The sequence below is a fragment of the Staurois parvus genome, unplaced genomic scaffold (assembly GCF_062004578.1).
Source record: "Staurois parvus isolate SC_StPar_1 unplaced genomic scaffold, SC_StPar_1.0 ptg000142l, whole genome shotgun sequence".
NCBI classification, from domain to species: Eukaryota; Metazoa; Chordata; class Amphibia; order Anura; family Ranidae; genus Staurois; species Staurois parvus.
The window spans coordinates 3,141,547-3,159,737 of record NW_028317938.1 but is presented as its reverse complement, the minus strand read 5'-3'; positions in this window follow the sequence as shown (position 1 = coordinate 3,159,737).

Genomic DNA, 18,191 nt, shown 5'->3' with positions numbered 1-18,191 from the left:
AGCCGAGGGCCCGGGGTCACTGCAGGGCCCCATGAGAGGCTCAGTCCATCCCTGTATGTGCCGCTGCTGAAATAAGCAAGCATTGAGGGGACGGACAGTGAGGCAGGCACTTCAGACACCTCTCCTCCTCGGATTTTCAGCAGAGGGGCGGGTCCACATCCCTCCCACGGGTGCTGAAGTTGGAGAGCTGGAGGGACAGGCAGAGTATGCAACAGTTCCGTGTGTAATCCCCCGACCCTGGTGACAGCACTGCAACTTCATGTAGTAGGTAGGGGGGAGAGAGGGGGGGGGAGAGGGCAGAGAGAGAGAGGGGGGAGGGAGGGCAGAGAGAGAGAGGGGGAGGGAGGGAGGGCAGAGAGAGATGGGGGGGAGAAAGAGGGCAGAGAGAGGGGGAAGAAAGAGGGCAGAGAGAGAGAGGGCAGAGAGAGAGGGCAGAGAGAGAGAGCAGAGAGAGGGGGGAGAAAGAGGGCAGAGAGAGAGATGGGGAGAGAGATGAGGAGAGAGAGAAGGCAGAGAGAGAGTGAGAGAGAGGGCAGAGAAAGAGAGGGGGAGAAAGAGGGCAGAGAGAGGGGGGAGAGAGAGAGGAGAGAGAGAAAGCAGAGAGAGAGAGAAGAGGGGGGAGAAAGAGGGCAGAGAGAGATGAGAAGAGAGGGAAGGCAGAGAGAGAGAGGGCAGAAAGAGAGAGAGGGGGAGAAAGAGGGCAGAGGGAGATGAGAAGAGAGAGAAGGCAGAGAGAGAGAGAGGGCAGAGAAAGAGGGGGGGGGGGAAGAGGGCAGAGAGAGAGAGGAAAGAGAGAGAGGGAGAAAGAGGGCAGAGAGATGGGGGGAGAGAGATGAGAAGAGAGAGAAGGCAGTGAGAGAGAGAGAGGGCAGAGAAAGAGAGGGGGGAGGGCAGAGAGAGACAGAGGGCAGAGAGGGGGAAGAGAGAGATGAGAAGAGAGAGAGAGAAAGGGCAGAGAGAGAGGGAAGAAAGAGGACAGAGAGAGAGATGAGAAGAGGAGAGAGAGAAGGCAGAGAGAGAGGGCAGAGCGAGAGGGGGGGGAGAAAGAGGGCAGAGAGGGGGGAGAGAGAGAGAAGAGAGAGAAGGCAGAGAGAGGGGGGGGGGGAGAAAGAGGGCAGAGAGAGATGGGAGAGAGAGAGAGATAAGAAGAGAGAGAAGGCAGAGAGAGAGAGAGAGAGGGCAGAGAGAGAGATGGGGGAGAGAGAGATGAGAAGAGAGAGAAGGCAGAGAGAGACAGAGGGAAGAGAGAGAGAGAAAAAAAATCAAATTATAGTAAACATTATATGTATATAAAAAGATAATATATAGCTCATGCATTATATATAATATATAATAGAGGGCAGCACAGTGGCTAAATGGTTAGCACATCCACCTGGCAGTACTAGGGTCATCAGCTCCAATCCCAACTACGGCACCACATGCCTGGAGTTTGCATGTTCTCCCTGTGCCTGCATAGGTTTCCTCCAGGTACTCCAGTTTCCTCCCACACTCCAAAGACATGCTGGTAGGTTAATTGGTTCCTGTCTAAATTGACCCTAGTATGTGTATGTACGAATGTAAGTTAGGGACTTTAGATTGTACACCCTTCCTGGTGGCAGCGTTTTTGCATAAAAAACGCCTTACTCTTGTAAAAGTATCCACTGCTTTTACAAGTGTTTAGGAGCGTTTACAAGCATCAAGCATTTAGGTGTTAACTCATGTCATTGGCCAGAATAATAATTTAATCTGGCCATTGAAATTAATTAATGAGTTAGAGACCTCAGACTGTACACCCCTTGAGGGTTAGGGACTGATGTGAATGTAAAATATATATGTAAAGCGCTGCGTAAATTGACAGCGCTATATAAGTACCTGTAATAAATAAATAAATAAATGATCCTTCAATAGTCATCTATTCCAATTACTATTTATAGAATGAAGTGTTATTCTACAATGGCATGTAATCCTAACTAGTGGAAAACTGTTGTTAGGTTGTCCAATTTTTTTTTTTTTAATGAGAGATCTTTTTGGCCATTTCTTTATAATGACCCCTTTGTCTCTACCTGGCACATTTTTATATGTATTTTATGTTTTTGATATTAAATGTTTCTTATAACCTGCATAAATCTTTTATTTGTTTTTTGGGTCTCATTCACACTGGCACTCCTACATTTACCTTTACTAAAAGTAGGAGAAGTAATCTCAGTGTAAACAACATCAGTTTTTCTTGCATTCAAATGTTTTAGCTTTTGAAGAAAGTATAGCTGTGTTTAGGCATGACCTGTTAGACATTTTTATATGCATTTACATGCATTTAGAGTGTCTATTTACATCCTAGATGCAAACAATTTTATTTTCCCTAAATGCAATTAAACTGACCAAACTTAAATGCAGGTAAATGCACAGAATGTGAACGGCAGGATTGAAAAATCCTTACATGGATTTATATGCTTTTACAAATGTCTTCTAAACACTTATAAATGTAGTTTGGAATGACCAGTGGGAATGAGGTCTAAGAATATTCAAGTTCATGTCGCTCTTAATCATCATGACAAGACAGTGGAAGTAGTGACGTCCTTTATTAATGTTACAAAAGGAAAAAATGTCCAGTTTCTAAACTGAATTCACAGGCAGCTATAAAGTTCACAAATTAATTCAGTTCTGCATTCATTAATACATTGGGGAGTGTCACACAAGCAATGTAGGTGCCTAAATTTAACTTGGCATCAACATCTTGCAAGATACCAGAGCTCAGACTAGGGGATAGAAAAGTAGCAATCAGTTCTGCTGCAGTACAAGGAACATTCTGATAGGAGGACAGAGCAGAAAAACAGAGATATGAGCTCATCAGTATGCTGCTTCTTCTATCACTCTACAGTCCTGGATGGACAGTACAGGATGCGCATATGGAAGAAAAATATATTTGAAATATTTTTAAAAAATATGTTTCCCAAATATATTGACATATATTTGAAATGCTACAATTTTGGCCATATTATTATTATTATTATTATTATACAGTATTTATAAAGCGCAAATAGTTCGCTCAGCGCTGTACATTACAGAGGGGGACAGAACATGTGACAGAACAATACCAATACAATGCAAAACATGAGTCTATATATATATATATATATATATATATATATACTGTATGTTGAAAAGCATTTTTATTACAAAATATATGCAAAATATTTTTAAAAATACATTTCAAATACACTGTATATAAATATACTGTCTTTAAAAATACAAATCTACATTTTTGGAACACATTTACAAATATATGTTTTATATGTTACAAAAAAATCAGAAAAATATATTTTAAAAAAATGTATATTTTTAAAAATATATATAACGTATAAAAAGTCATTTTGACACATATTTTTACATATAGTTGTAAATGCATTTCAAAAATTTAGATTTGTACTTTTAAAGACACACGGTGTATTTGAAATTTGAAATGTATTTTAAAAAATATTTTTTATATATTTTGTAATGAAAATGCATTTCAACATACAGTATATATATATACTGTATATATTTGAAATATATTTTGAAATATATTGAATATAAATTGTAGCATTTAAAATATATGTCAATATATTTCGGAATAATACTTTTAAAACATATTTCAAATATATTTTTCTTCCAGAGCCGAATTAACAGAAACACCCGGTGATTGACATCCATGGCCGCAAATGGCAGCGCAGGTAGGGCGTGTGTGAGCCACCTACCCGGAAATACAAAGTCACGTATATATACGTGATTCTGCACACAGGTGCTGTCCCGGTAGCAGTATATCTGCTATAGGGCAGTCCTTAAGAGGTTAATAACAGTACATACTGTACATCCAATATACAAACAGGTATTATCAGAAAAGGGCCCAGTAGGAGTCCTGGTGGAATTATGCACCTATATCCGGGTGTATATGTTTATTAATAGAGATACTTCCAGATGAATGTTGCAGCAAAGTCCAGTTGCAGGGCCCTTGAGGATGATTCAGCATTTGTCTTTGTGCCAGAGACCTGAAGACAAGACCAACAGTCATTTTGATCTAGTCTTCAGTCAAGATCAACTGTCCTCCAGCTGTTGTCTGACCAGCCTGGAAGTGAACTTCTCATTGGCAGGAACTGTGGTGTGACACTGGAATTCAGAGTTAGCCTATCTAGTTTGCATTTTAGTCCTTCCCTAGTAAAGTATAATATTCTCTCGTGATCCAGGATTTAGAAGCATGGACAGGACATGTGGCTGAGTCTTTCTCTCTCTCTCCACTTTCTCCTTCTGGGGCTTCCAAGTTGACAACCAGGGACAGGAAGTGCATGTATGATATATTAAAAGGCATTTACAAATTGGGACAGTAGAGGGCAACAGATCTCTACATCCTTATGTCATGAGCTAAAGCTGAATACGATGAATATTTAAAAGACACAAACTAATGCAGAATTATCACATAATAAGTCTATTATACAAGCAGTGTAAGTATCTGAATTTGATTTTTGGCATCAGCTTTTTGCAATCTCTGTACAGTAGACCTGGATTGTGACATGAAGACATAATAGAAGTAGCCAAACAGAGATCGGTTCATTACTTTGCTGCTTCAACTTTCACAGGCTGGGGTGGGTCCAAGACAAATTAGGCTCAGATGATGTGGAATAAAATAGAAACCCTAAAATTTTTTTTTTAAATTTTGGATAGAGTGATGGAGAGTTACATAACCTATCTCTGTGATATCAGGGAAATTTCTCTTCACTTCCTGTCCCATAGTCAGAAAGTGAGATGAAATCCCTCCAAGGTGAGGGAAATCCCTGGTTGTCATCAAATTAAGATTTCTCCTTTACTCTTCTTCTGTCAACAACTGGGGATTTTGGCAAAAATAGTAAACAGGACAAACAGAAAGAGTCTCTCTAATGGGGACACACAGATGGAATAAAAAGCTGACAGGTGTTCTAATCCTATAACTAAAAAAAAGTTTTGGATGCAGTTGCACTTTAACCACTTCCTGGGAGTGATCACATGTATAGTAGTGCCCATCAGTGCTGCCTATCAGTGCATCCTCATCAACGCACATCAGTGAAGGAGAAAAATTACCTGTTTGCAAAATGTTATAATAGAAATAAAGAAAAAATTTTTTTGTTTTTAATTTTTTGCTCTTTTTTTGTTTATAGTGTAAAAAATAAAAACCCCAGTGGCAATTAAATATCACCAAAAGAAAGCTCTATTTGTGTGGACGCGTAATTGTCGTTCAAAGTGCAACAGCGCTGAAAGCTGAAAATTGGCCTGGGCACAAAGGGGGTAAAAGTGCCCGGGAGGCAAGTGGTTAAACTGCTTTAATAATTGTAAATGAATTAGGCTGCTAATATAATTTCTTAGTTACAGTAACTTTAGGGACAGATGTCTGTACAAAATAGGCAATCCTGTGTATAGTTTAGTTATAGGGACTGGCTGAGAGTTGAGCCATCTATGGGAAGACTGTCTGTACACAATTCGATTGCTGTACAACTTTGATACAACCAACCTGTCAAATTAGTCATGCAATTATTGCCAGCAGCTATAACCACTAGCAAAATCCATTGTGCTCCCAATCCCCTCCGCCTGGAGAACACAGTACCCCCATGGGAGGCCCATCAACACTGGCTGTGTTGATGAGGGAATTGAGCGATTTTTTTCCTGCAACCCTTGGGCATTTTTCATGTGTTTTTGCATGATTTTGCAAGTTTTCATATTTTTTCGCCATTTTTTAGGAACCAAAATAGAAAAATATCATCTGCTGGATCATTTGTTGCTAGTTTTTTCAGCTTTTCCATCAGCTTTTTTTCTCTTTTTATGATTATTTAAATTTTTTTTCTATTAGGGTAAGGGGTTAGAGTTAATGTTAGGGTTAGGATTAGGGGTTGGGGTTAAGGTTAGGATTAGGGGTTAGGGTTTAGGGTAGGGGTTAATATTTTATTTATTGTCTTTTCATTATGTATATATTCTTTGTTTGTCTTGTTAGGGCTAGGGTGTTAATACTACTACTACTACTACTACTACTACTAATAATAATAATAATACAAAAAATAAATAAATGTAACATAAATGCAAAAATGTAAAAAAAAAATCATAAGTAAATAATCAATAAATACAATAATTGAATACTATGTAATAATAAATAAATATTAATTAACCCCTAATCTTAACCCCCTAACCCTTAAAAACCCCCAATAATAATATTAATGATAATGATGATAATAATAATAATAATTGTATTAATAAACACCCTAACACAAAATAAATTATTATTATTATTGACAATAATAATAATTATAACAATAAATAGTATACAATATAATGATTATTATTATAAATAATAATAATTATTATTATTTATTTCATATTTGTTAGGGTTAGGGGGTTAAGGTTAGGGATTAATTATCATTTATTTATTATGACATATTATTAATCTATTTATTATTTATGATGATTTTTATTTTATATTATTTATTAATATTATTATAATATAGGATTTGTATAGCGCCAACAGTTTGCACAGCGCTTTACAAAATGAAGGTAGACATTACAGGTACAATACAATTTGGTACAAGAATCGATTTAGTTTACATTAATTTATTCATATACTATTACGATATATATTTAATAACAATTTTCATTTGAGCAGAAAATCACACAAATCTGCCTAATTTGAGCTGCAAAAAAGCGCTCCAGAACTTGTTTGAGCTTTAGGCGTTTGGCTTCAGGTGACTTGGAATGGAGATGTGAATCATCTCAATTGATAATAATGAATTTTTGCTCCTCAAGCGCTTTGGAAGTTCAAGCTACAAAACGCTCTGGTGTGAATGGGGCCCAAGGCAGAGCTGCAATGTGTCAAAAGTGATCATTTCCCATTTGAGGAGCATTGCTTGAGGAGACTTAAACGCCTGTGCAATGTGTCAGACACGCTCATTAATGCTATAGACACATTAATGCTCATTAAAGGCTGCTTTAAAATGTAATGCCTATGTGAAGTTAACCTCATGAATAATTTGCTTCATTTCCCAGTATTTGGTGCTGATTTATTCTAAATACTATATTTAGGTGTTAGACCCTAATGAAGAACATATGGACAACAATAAAAGAAAATTTTTTTTTGGGGGGGGGGGTTACAAATGTATACACTTTATGTATTTTTCAATTATTTCCAATAAATAAATACTTGCAATTGTTATCTTAATGGTAACATATACAGCGTATTAGACATGTGAAATTCATTTAATAAAGAATCGATTGTAGGACAAAAATGTGATTTTTGGAGATTTGGATGCATACGGATCTCCAAGTGAACATAGTAACGAATATAAATAAAAGTCATAACAAAATTAATGAATGTATTTGTTTAATTTGTGTGACTATATATGATTTTTTTCAGGTACTTGTATAGCGCCGTCAATTTACAAAGCGCTTTACATATATGCGAAAGTAGTTTGGGCCTATGGGGAAATTAATTACATTTTTGTATTCCTTAGACAATTCAAATTTGAGTAAATTAGTGATTTAAATTGAATTTGTAATTGTCATAGTCAGTCAATTCAGTTCCATAGTCTAAGGCAATTCTTAGGTTTGAAAAATTCAGGCTGACGAATTTTGCATTATTTATTCTGTGGCGTCCAAAAATATTGAATCCTTCCGAGTAGTTTCGATATATGAAGATGTAATGCACCCCAAATGTATAGCAATCTTCCGAAAGAGCTGCAAAATTTTTTGAATCCACCCAGACCAACGAACATTCGAAATGAATGTCGAATATAAGGAAACTAATCCCAAAAATGAATAACGAATATGATGAAACAAAATCCTTCAATGAAGACATTCATCTGAAACTAAATGAAAACTTCTGGCATGTACATATCTGCAGTTTATCTGCTTTCCTAAGGAATGTGTGTCTGGGACAGGGCTGGGACAGAAGGAGCAGGAACAGCAGTTGCTTGCCCAGGGCACCATGCGGTGGGCAACTAGTAGACAGTGGCCTTGTCACACTTCGCCCTCTTTGCCCCAACACAGCTGGTTGAACTGGATGGACAAGTGTCTTTTTTCAACTTCACCAACCATAAAAAACATTCATACATGCAGGGCCGGGACAAGGGGTGGGCAGGAGGGGCGGCTGCCTGGGCTCTGCGAGGAGATTGGTGGGGGAGAGGGGATTTGTGTTGGGAGGGGGAAGAGGGGAGGCAGGTGGTAAGAATTGTTCCAGGAGAGGATTTTTTTTGTTGGGGGGCTAAGTTTGGTGATTGAAAAGGGATTTGTGCTAGGACAAGGGATTTGCATTAGAAGAGGTGATATGGTAGAGGGGGGAGGAGAATTGTGCTAGGAGGGGAAATTAATATTTTTTTGGAGGGGAGGTTGGGCTGTAGGGTTGATTGGGGGGTATTTGTGCTAGCAGGGGAAATTTGGGGGGTGGGGAAGGATTTGTGCTAGGTGGGGGGATGAGGGGGAATTTGTGCTGGGAGGGGGGATTTGGAGGGGGGGTGTACTTGAGGGGTAGAGGATTTATGCTAGGAGGGGTGCTTTTTGGGGGGGGGGTTCGTGCTGGGGGAATTGGGGGATGGAGGGCAAAGATTTGGGCTGGGAGAGGGGATTTCACCAGGGGGGTAGATTTGTACTGGGAGGAGGGGGGATTTATGCTTAGTGCCAAGCATGCAGATCATACCAATTTTTTTTTTGGGGGGGATTTTTGATGACATATAATGCTCATACATCTTGGGGGGGGGGGAGTTTGGCATGCCCACCCTGAGCTCTAGGTGACCTTGTCCAGGCACTGCACACATGCGCAACTGCCCACCCACGCCCTGCTGCCAGACAGCAGCCAAATGGCCACATATGTGCAGTACACTCTCCATGCCAACTATGGGCAACTGAAGCACAGGGGGAGGAGAATCGATGCACCTCAGCATATGGGGGCAATATTCCCATCTAAATTATGCATAGATGATGTGAGGCTGGGGAGGGGACATAGTTCGACATCTGCACCCTGGGCACCCTGGTCTCCACATCACATTGAGGTATCTGCAAATCAGGCCAAACCACTGAAGGTGGTGAGATGAGGTCCCCTCACTAATGCAGCCCATACATGGGTTGAATTCCGAACTAATTTTCTTTAGAAAATCGGACATTTTGTGCATTTTGTACTCCGATGGTGCCGCCACTGATTTCGAATTTCGACCAACCAAGCCTAATTTCAACTCATGTTGCTACAGGAAAGAATTTTCGAGATCAATTTTCATTGATTAGAAATTTGTTTGTTTTTCAAAAAATTTCCAACATGCCCGATCACTCAAATTTGATGGTCACTCGAAAACCATCCGTTGCTGTGGCCAACTAGTGGTGCCAGATTCGAATGAAAATTCTTAGAGAAGATTTTCAAAGAAAATTATTTCGGAATTCCACCCGTGTATAGCCGGCTTAACATTGCTTGTGTTAGTGTGGGGATCTCTCAGGTTTTTTTTGTGTTCAGCCCACTGGGTTGAACAAAACAAAAACTTTGAGTACCCAACTTTACATAATTGGATATACAAACACGTTTGCATCTTCGAACATTCGCAACTTGAATGTTGATATGTAGGGAACTTACTGTATTTACTGCATTCGCATGATGACAATATACAAAACGTAACAGTGTACAGGCGTACCTTGGTTTACAAATGCCTCGGTTAACGTCATTTTCGGTTTACAAATGAAAATCCATTGAAAATAATGGCTCTGTTTACAAATTTATTTTGCAATATGAACAGATTCATTTGTTTTCAATGCATTATGATTTTTTTTTTAAACATGTCCCTGTACAGTACTATGCCTTTAAAGTGCCCTTTACAAAGAGTTTTGAACAGATAAGACTTTTTTTTACTTTTTTCTGACCTCCAGAACGGATTATTTGGTTTTCAATGCATTTACAAATTTTTTTTTAATCATGTCCCTGTACAGTACTATGCCTTTAAAGAGCACTTTATAAAGAGTTTTGAACAGATAAAACTTTTTTTGACTTTTTTCTGACCTCCAGAACGAATTAATTGGTTTTCAATGCATTTACGAATTAATTTTTAATCATGTCCCTATACAGTATTTATGCCTTTAACCTCTTGGCGCCGGCAGCACACAAATGTGCGGCCTCCCGGCGTCTGGGCCTTGATGCCGAGGAGCCGCACATTTGTGTGCAATTAAGAAAAACATATGTGTGAAAGTGCGCACCCCCAGCACACATGTCCGGTACTCATGGAAAGGTCCCGTTCTCCTCTTGCAATCGGGACCTTTCCCGATCATGTGACCGCCGTGACAGCAACAGCGAATCACAATGGTCACATGACCCTAAAACAGTAATGTAATACTATAAGATTTTAGTGTATTTAGTGAATGTCACATTTTAACATTTTTGAATTTCCTGCCGGTTCGGTATATCCCGTACATCCCGACACTCAAAGGAAACAGAACACGGAAGATGGATGCCGGCATTGGCCGGAGAAGATGGCCGGGGACGCTGCAGGGGGGACCAGGGGCGGACTGACAACTCATGGGGCCACCGGGCAATAGGGGATAATGGGGCCCCTGTGTCCTTGCCCAAACTCAAAAAAGCCTATGAAAAAGGTACCAGGGGCATCTCAAGGGACTCCCTACTGACCCCGGGCCCTCGGGCAATGCCCAAGTTTCCAAATGGTCAGTCTGCCCCTGGGGGGGACATCGTGGGAGCGAAGGACAAGGTAAGTGCAAGAGGGAATCACAGAGCAATCACAGAGTAATCTCGAGTGTAGCTCGGGGTTACCGCTTTTGGTACTGAAAGTTAACCCTGAGCTACACTCAGGAATACCGCCAGGGAGGTTAATTGGTTTTCAGTGCATTTACTAATTAATTTTTAATCATATCCCTGTACAGTATTTATGCCTTTAAAGTGCACTTTATAAAGAGTTTTGAACAGATAAAAGACTTTTTTTTTACTTTTTTTCTGACCTCAGGAATAGATTCATTGGTTTTTAGTATATTCCTATGGGAAACCGTGTTTCAGTTTACAAATTTTTTGCAATACGAAAAGCCCCACAGAATGAATTAAACCGTAAACCAAGGTACACCTGTATACAATGCCACACTTCAGCACTGAAATGTAATAATAATAATAATAATAATAATAATAATAATACTACTACTCTATGCCAGTTAAATGGTGGCATACCTAGAATTCATATGGAATTTTCTCCAGTATTTGTGGGGTTTGGATAGGTTAGAGAAATTATAACTTGTATTTTACTGCAACATATCTGCAGGTAAGGCGCAAAAACAGCCTCATTTGGACGTTCAGTGCAGATTGCAACATATGAACAAGAATATATGTTTTGCCAGATGATTTAAAGCATTGTGTTTGTTGAAGTCCAAACCTTCAACATGATCATCATCACAGCAATTTCTCTCTTCTTCTGTTCATCAGCTTTTAGAATATTAGGCCTACTGTGTGTGTGTCCTTTCTGATTCTTTTTTCAGCTAGTAGTTTATTTTTTAATAGGGCTATATCGCCATCTACTGGAAATTTGTAATATTATCAGGTATCTTCCATTTTGCTTGAGGTGATTGTAGCCGTATTAGTGCATTTGCGACAGAAACAATTGAGTACTGTCCGTGATACTTTTTTTATTTGCACTAACATACAATTTTGAGGACAAGCTTTCGGGGTATGTCCCCTTCTTCAAGGTCTAAGCAGTACTATTAAAAATCACAAAGTTTAAGCAGAATGTTAGAATGGATTGAGAGAGAAAAAAAAAAAAAGGGCTACAGATAAGATACATCAAAAGTGAGGGGGGGAGGGGGGATACAACACTCACACAGAGGGGGTCAAGTTTTAGCTAATAGATAGTCATAAAGCTGTCGGATAGTGGTTGAGGAAACCCCGAAAGCTTGTCCTCAAAATTGTATGTTAGTGCAAATAAAAAAAGTATCACGGACAGTACTCAATTGTTTCTAATATTATCAGGCAAAGTAAATTTACAGTACATGCTTTTCTCTCCAGGGTGTGTACAGATTTGTACCTTTTACATTTGACCTTTAACTGCGTAGATTATAATCTCTGGTTCTATTATCCAGATACTAATTTTAATATTAGTTATTTCAATAAATAAATAACTAATATATATATATATATATATATATATATATATACTGCATGTTGAAATGCGTTCTATTACAAAATATATGAAATTTTTTTTTAAAAATGCATTTCAAATATACTGTAGGTCCTTAAAAATATATATCTACATTTTTGGAATGCATTTACAAATACATATAAAAATATATGTTAAAATGACTTTTTTTATATGTTAAAAAAAATCTGAAGATCATATTTAAAAAAAAAATATTTTTAAGAATTTTTTTCGTATATTTTGTAATAAAAACACATTTCAACATGCAGTATATATATATATATATTTTTTAAAATATATTGAATATGGCCAAAATTGTAGCATTTCAAATATATGGCAATATACAGCGAGGCAAAAAAGTATTTAGTCAGCCACCAATTGTGCAAGTTCTCCCACTTAAAAAGATGAGAGAGGCCTGTAATTGGCATCATAGGTAGACCTCAACTATGAGAGACAAAATGAGAAAAAAAATCCAGACAATCACATTGGCTGATTTGGAAAGAATTTATTTGCAAATTATGGTGGAAAATAAGTATTTGGTCAATATCAAAAGTTCATCTCAATACTTTGTTATATATCCTTTGTTGGCAATGACAGAGGTCAAACGTTTCCTGTAAGTCTTCACAAGGTTGGCACACACTGTTGCTGGTATGTTGGCCCATTCCTCCATGCAGATCTCCTCTAGAGCAGTGATGTTTTGGGGCTGTCGCTGGGCAACACGGACTTTCAACTCCCTCCAAAGGTTTTCTATGGGGTTGAGATCTGGAGACTTGCTAGGCCGCTCCAGGACCTTGAAATGCTTCTTACGAAGCCACTCCTTCGTTGCCCGGGCGGTATGTTTGGGATCATTGTCATGTTGGAAGACCCAGCCACGTTTCATCTTCAATGCCCTTGCTGATGGAAGGAGGTTTGCACTCAAAATCTCACGATACATGGCCCCATTCATTCTGTCCTGTACATGGATCAGTCGTCCTTGTCCCTTTGCGGAGAAACAGCCCCAAAGCATGATGTTGCCACCCCCATGCTTCACAGTAGGTATGGTGTTCTTTGGATGGAACTCAGCATTCTCTCTCCTCCAAACACGACAAGTTGTGTTTCTACCAAACAGTTCTATTTTGGTTTCATCTGACCATATGACATTCTCCCAATCCTCTTCTGGATCATCCAAATGCTCTCTAGCAAACTTCAGACGGGCCCGGACATGTACTGGCTTAAGCAGGGGGACACGTCTGGCACTGCAGGATCGGAGTCCCTGGCGGCGTAGTGTGTTACTGATGGTAGCCTTTGTTATGTTGGTCCCAGCTCTCTGCAGGTCATTCACTAGGTCCCCCCGTGTGGTCCTGGGATTTTTGCACACCGTTCTTGTGATCATTTTGACCCCATGGGGTGAGATCTTGCGTGGAGCCCCAGATCGAGGGAGATTATCAGTGGTCTTGTATGTCTTCCATTTTCTAATTATTGCTCCCACAGTTGATTTGTTCACACCAAGCTGCTTGCCTATTGCAGTTTCAGGTCTACAATTTTGTTTCTGGTGTCCTTCGACAGCTCTTTCGTCTTCACCATAGTGGAGTTTGGAGTGTGACTGTTTGAGGTTGTGGACAGGTGTCTTTTATACTGATAACACGTTCAAACAGGTGACATTGATACAGGTAATGAGTGCAGGACAGAGGAGCCTCTTAAAGAGGAAGTTACAGGTCTGTGAGAGACAGAAATCTTGCTTGTTTGTAGGTGACCAAATACTTATTTTCCACCATAATTTGGAAAAAAATTCTTTCCAAATCAGCCAATGTGATTGTCTGGATTTTTTTTTTTCATTTTGTCTCTCATAATTGAGGTCTACCGATGACGCCAATTACAGGCCTCTCTCATTTTTTTAAGTGGGAGAACTTGCACAATTGGTGGCTGACTAAATACTTTTTTGCCCCACTGTATATATATATATATATATATATATATATATATATATATATATATATATACTGCATGTTGAAATGTGTTTTATTACAAAATATATGAAAAATATTTTTAAAAATGCATTTCAAATATACTGTACGTCTTTAAAAATATAAATCTACATTTTTGGAATGCATTTACAAATATATATAAAAATATATGTTAAAATGACTTTTTTTATATATTAAAAAAAATCTGAAGAATATATTTTTAAAAATTTTTTTCATATATTTTGTAATAAAAACACATTTCAACATGCAGTATAATATATATATAAATATATTTTGAAATATATTGAATATGGCCAAAATCGTAGCATTTCAAATATATGGCAATATATTTGTGAAGAATATTTTTAAAATATATATCAAATATATTTTTCTACCATATGGGAGCCCACAGCCGCTAAGGCTGACAGGACTTGCAGTTCATTCATTCACTGAAGTCCATGAATGAATGATGTGGCCGTGTGGGCGGAAACTTCTCTCAGTACTATGTGTCGGGGGGGAGAGAAGTGGCGGACGGCAGGCAGTGGCTGCACCTTTGGGAACATGTTACATGTTTCACTATAAAAACAGGTGGAACATGTAACATGTTCCTAAGGTGAACTTATCCTTTAAAGCCATGGGATTTTGAGAAATACAGCAATGAACAGATGACATTTTGTCAGCTCAGTAAATAAGCAAACAACTGTGCTTTTCATTTCTAAATGAGAGCATCATAAGTTGTGATTTTTATCAATTATATAAATGATTGTTTGGGATGTGTGATTTATTAACACGTGTGTTATGTGAATATAACTTTAATTTTATTAGCTTCTGAATCCATTGCACATTAATGTTCCCTCTAATAAAATCTTCAGAATCTTGGAATGCAGTAATCAACTTGACCTGTATGTGATTAAAGAGATGAAATGTGTCTTACTTTAACAGCTTAAGTGCATATATTTGATGTGTCACTATATGGTGTGAATCTTCCATAGGTATGTGCATGTGCATGAAGAACACCACATCCGGAGAGGCTGCCTTAGGGAAACATGGCCTTTCACCTGCTATTCACTAATATAGCACTACCCTTTTAGGAGTTGCTAAAGGTTTGGGTCCTCCTATAGTCCTGCACAGCCAGGCAACACACAGTTCCTTCAAGACTTGCACTCCAGAGACAGTAAACATTCCTTGAACTTGTTTTTTTGGATTTCTTTAGAGTATGATAACTTGAATGGGGATGAAGTATACATGGGATGCCAACGGAACTGTAAAACTGAGGACAATGTCCTGGAACTATGTACAAGTAGTCAGAAGGGTTTTCTCTTCTCTTCTTGGAGAGCAAGCCAGTTTCTCCTTGTGTACCTCCTCAGGCCCCAGATTAAATCTCCTATTTACCCAGCTGCTCAAAGGAATCCCTGGCCAAGAGGTCCCAGAAGCTGCCACCTTTAATAAAAGCAGTCCCAGATAGGGGCTAGTCAGGTTTCCCATCCGAATGTCCTTTCCCCTTATCTGGCCCAGGGGGTGTTGGGTTACTCACTCAATCTCCCCTGCAAGCTTGTGGGTTGGTGACTGCCTTCAGGCCTTACACTGGGCTGGCTGCTTCCCAGGTTGTCCTCTCTCAGGAGATGATGAGGCTGAGAGATCCTCCCTTTTAGCTCCTCTACCTATAGGACACCTCCCAGGCTCCACACATCATCCTGCTCGGTCCATCTTTCACCCAAATTCTCCTGCTGCTGAGCAGGCTAAGTCACTCTTAAGGGCTGTCCCGAACCCCAAGTCAAGTCTCCTGCTTGAGGATTGGCCAGGATCCCTTGAGAGAGCAGACCAGCCACTCCTCACCACCACCCACTGAATTCTAGAGAGTTCTCCAAGTTTCTGGATTAGGAGGAAGTTCCAGAGAGCTGGCCTGCAGGGCCTCTCAGACCTGACTGAAATGTGACACCCTCTGACTTTTTCACCAGGCTGCAATTCAGCCTCCTACCAAAAAAAAACAAACAATCAACTAGCTCCCCCTAGCTCCTTAGGAGGGTGCTACACCAATGTTGCTCCTGAATTGACACAATTAGAGAAGAAGGTTCAATGCATTTTGTAGTTATGCCACCATGCTGGATTTGCAATGATGTCAGTCAATATGGGCCCCAGTCAGGCAGTGATACATTCCTGGACTTAACAAAATTAACAGCTCTTCTTATAGCCTATTTAAAAGAGATTTTTACTGCTGATACATGTTTATTGAAATTGATCTGTGAGCGTACTTCTAGATGGCCACTAGATATCCAAATTTTTCTGGGGTGTATGTTGTCCAACATACTTCCAGCCAGGAGACTGAGGACATAATGTGAGAGTAGGGTATTGTGGACCTTCCCCCTGAGAGGATGTCACCATTGCATTATGGACTCACATTTTAAAGATGCAAAAAGAGCTAAAGAGGTTAAGGACCGTGACTAGCCTGAAAATCTAGTCAAGGTACAGTATGTACATAAGAAATTAGACATTTGCTAGGAGTGATACTGTTGATGCATCTGTTGTATGGATACAACACTCTAATACATACAGTAGTCTAAAGGGCAGTTCCTAGTTGGAAAGTGCTGTGCTCAACAGTGGATTGGTTCAGAATTAAGAATAGTCACTTGCTGGGATCAAATGCAATATTATCAGTGGTGTATTTAGGATTCGTGCTGCCCTAGGCAACACAAAAATTGGCTCCCCCCATTGGTCAACAGCACCCCAGCACCCCCCATCCCCACCCAAGAGAGCCTTCCACTACCACCACCCCCCATACATTGGCAACCTCCCCCCCAACAAGAAATAAGACACTCACCTTCACAGCTCTGAACATCCCCGGGAACAAGAGTCAGGCTCTGCATACACCATCAAGCAGCCTGCATCCTCTCTCAGATCCCACCTGATCCCCATGCTGTGTGTGTCCCTTCTTCCTATCCTTCTTTCAGAGGACAGCACTGCCCCCCTGAAAAATGCCACGCTAGGCAAATGCCTTGTTTGCCTTGTGGTAAATAAACCCCTGGATTTTATACCACATTCCATCACAATATTGGAGAGGCAAATTTGCGATGATTCTGAATATATTATGCAGAATAGATGCAAGGGACATATACAAAAAGGAACAAAGGGCAGGGGTGTATCTGCCACGAGGCAAACAAGGCATTTGCCTAGGGTGGCAATTTTTAGGGGGGCGGCACTGCCCCCCCCAAGAAGGGACCTTTTGAGCAGCGGCAGACAGCGGGAGGATCGATGTGGTGGGGCATGGGGGAGGGCAGTTGCAGAGTGATGGTGATGTATCTCTCCCTCCAGGAGCTGACGAGCCAGGACCAGGGGCCAGCCTGGAGCAGGGAGAGAAGAGGAAGAGAGGAACGAGCCTGGAGGAGGTGAGCTGTGTTGTCTTCTGTGGGCTCTCCCTCCTGTCATCCATCCAGCAGATTACACTGACACTGATCACTGACAGATCCTATGGGACTGCACACACCTCCCCTCCCCCTTCCTGCTGCATGGAGATCAGCAGCCCTTGGAGAGGGGGGAGGGGTGGTCCCATACAATTGGAGGAAGAGGGGGGAGAGAGGGAGAAAGAGATAGAGGGAGAAAGAGATAGAGAGGGTGAAAGAGAGTGACGGAAGAGAGAAAGAGGGAAGAGATAGAGGGAGAAAGAGATAGAGAGGGAGACAGATAGAGAGGGAGAAAGAGAGTGAGGGAAGAGAGAAAGAGGGAAGAGAGAGAAAGAGAGAGAGAGGGGGACAAGATAAAAAGAGAGGGTGGAGAGAGGGAAGAGAGGGAGAGAGAGGAGAGAGGGGGGGGAGATGGAAGAGAGAGAGAGGGGGGGGGGAGGGAAGAGAGAGGGAGAGAAGAGAGAGAGGGAAGAGAGAGGGAGAGAAGAGAGAGAGGGAAGAGAGAGGGAAGAGAGAGGGAGAGAGGGAAGAGGGAGGGAGAAAGAGAGGGAGAAAGATAGAGGGATGAGAGGGGGGAGAGAAGGAGAGAGAGAGAGAAAGAGAGATGGAAGAGAGAGAGATAGGGAAGAGAGAGGGAGAGAAGAGAGAGAGGGAAGAGAGAGGGAGAGAGGGAAGAGAGAGAGAGGGGGAAGGGAGAGAGAGAGGGAAGAGAGAGGGAGAAAGAG